Here is a 2,729-nt window from a genome sequence, read left to right as displayed (position 1 = left end):
TCATCTTGCTTCACGGGGGTTATAGTGGGCTGAATACGCCCGATAATTAATCGAACCGTCGAGGTCGACGATAACACCGCTCGGTTATTCTGATAGTACGGAACGGGTCGCTAAGTGGCCCGTGTCCGAAGTCGACCTGCGGCGAGGTGCGATCGCCCGTTCACCCTCCGCGTGGGTACTTAGGTAGTCTTCGACCCCATGAGCAACCCTATCCCACGCGGGGGCTGATTGGCTCGATCGCGGAAGGTCCACCCGTGACTGGTTCCCGGCGTTAGTCCGAGAGGGTCACGACTGGATTGTCCGTCCGTGGGGCGACGTGCTGCGATTCGAGTTACGTGGCCGTTCGCATGCCGGCGGGCGCGAAGACCGCGACACTGGTGTCAGGGAGGGATACACCATCGCCTCCTCGCGGTGACTGGTATCGGAGAACAGGAAAATCGTCTCCTGTCTCCGGCTAAATTTACGGGAATCGGTCCAGGGTGAGAGAAGGCCCCCGATTCCCCTCCAAATTACGAGCGAGCAAATTAACCCTTCACGAGAAGCAAGATGGCGTCTCAAGGCGAGCGGGAGCCGGGGGGTTGAATGTATATGTGTAATAATGAGTCCATGGCCCAGGATGGAATGCCCGTGTGCAGGAACACGGACTCGCCCAACTGAACCCAGGGCCCGAGGGGCAGGGGTGCGGCAGCGGCCGCGGTGTATGACACCTCCCCCCCCCCCTCTCCACCAAGACCCTTTCCCAACCCTCGCCGAAACGGCTCACTTGATATCCGACATGGCCCAGCTATTCACCATGCTGCACAAATGAATGCGGCAATGACAAATGAAATAAAACGAAATGAAAGACATGAACAAACAAATAAACGAAAAGATGCATACATTCACAAACGAAATAAAATGCATGAAAACTAAAATGGAAACAAACATGAAGGAAGAAACGAGGGGAAAGCTACGTAAGTGAGACGCAGAACATGGGCCGATGCCCGCAGGCAAGGCTGAAGCCGTGAGCAGGGAACTTTAAATGGCGACCCACGTGTCGGAATAAACGAGCTGAAAGGGGTGCAACGGCTGACAGGCCCGCGGTGGAGGCGGTAAGGAAAAGTACTCCGGGGAGACAAGAGACGAGGTGAAAGTAATTGGGAGGGAGAGAAAAGAACAATTAATACGGAAAGCAAGGATGAGGTACGCGGAGATCGTGAAAGAGCAAGGAGGAAACAGGGAAGGACGGGAGCGACTTAAAGAGAAAGCAAGGTTGACCTACATAAAGATAAGAAAGACGCCAGAAAGAAGCAGAGACCAATAAACACGATGAAGACGGGGTAAGTGACGCACACACACACACACAGAGGTAGTGGAGGATAATGGGGGTGAGCTGGCGGACTGGGTAGAGACCCAGTGCGAGCACCTGGATGGCCTCCTCCAGGAACGAGGGGAGGGAGTATGCCCTCAGAGGTGAGTCACGACCAGGTGAGTTCGGTCGTGCTTTGCGAGGTTGAGGGGACGAGTGCTGTGGACGGTGGCTGAGTTTGGGGGGTATAGAGGCCCCGGAGACCCTTGTGGGGACACGAACCCCAGTGTGGTTGTCCCCGTGTGTGTGGTGCAAGGTGTGAGTGTGGCACCGTGTGGGAAGGACCCCGTGTGTGAGTGGTGTGGTGGCGATGGTGCCGGAGCGGTGTGCTTCCCCAGCACGCCGTGTGTGGATGAGGCACTGTGTGTAGAGGCCGTGGGTGTGAGGAAACGGCCTGTATGAATGAGGCACCGTGTGTGAGTGAGGCCGTGGGATGTGAAACGGCCAGTGTGGGGATGAGGCACTGCGGGTGAGTGCCCGCGTGTGGATGAGGCACGGAGTGCGAGTGAGGCACCGCGGTTAGTGCCCCCGCGTGTATGAGTGAGGCACGGTGTGTGGATGAGGGCACTGCGGGTGAGTGCCCCCGCGTGTGTGCATGAGGCACGGAGTGCGAGTGAGGAAATCATGGGTTAGTGCCCCCCGCGTGTATGAGTGAGGCACGGTGTGTGGATTACGTACCGCGGGTGAGTGCCCCGCGTGTGTGGATGAGGCACGGAGTGCGAGTGAGGCACCGCGGGTGAGTGCCCCCTGCACGCGTGAGTGAACGGCCGTGTGCAGGTCGCTGTGTGCCAGGGAGACCGTGTGTGTGAGAGAGCGGTATGAGAGGGAGATGTCGGTTGGCATGTGGAGCACGCAGCCGCGTCTCCCCCGTGTGGAATGGGGATGGAGTGGATCAGGCAGTCGTGGACACGCAGGTGTGCGTGTGTGGAATGGAGACGGAGACAGCACACAGAAGAAAGAGCTGCAAGGCTGGCTGTTTCCTGAGGACCGTGCCGGGTCTGCCCAGTGCGAGCACGCGGTCCGTGCTGTGCAACGCACGAGACCACCACGTGCTCGCTTGCGAGAGTGAAGCCCTGGTCCGGAAACGCACGCGGTGGATTTGCCGATCCCGCGGACGGACAAAGTTTAGGCAGGTAAATGGATTTGGACCGGACGGGTTCTCCACGCGATCGTGTGTGTTCAGCTCCGAACAAAGCACACACAAATGTGGAACTCTCTGAGACGTGGGGCTAGGTGTTTTTTTGCGCACGGTGACGTCATGGCTGCATCGTGGGGGAGCTGGAAACCCCGCAGGAGGGGGTATCTCTGCTGGATGGCACCGTCCAAGAGACGAGGAACACGTGCAGCTGCATGACGTCACGGACAGGTGCAAAGTGCAGCC

This window comes from Eptatretus burgeri, chromosome 10 (assembly GCF_056783735.1).
Source record: "Eptatretus burgeri isolate ZD-2024b chromosome 10, Ebu_testis_v1, whole genome shotgun sequence".
NCBI classification, from domain to species: Eukaryota; Metazoa; Chordata; class Myxini; order Myxiniformes; family Myxinidae; genus Eptatretus; species Eptatretus burgeri.
This window is presented reverse-complemented; position numbering follows the sequence as displayed.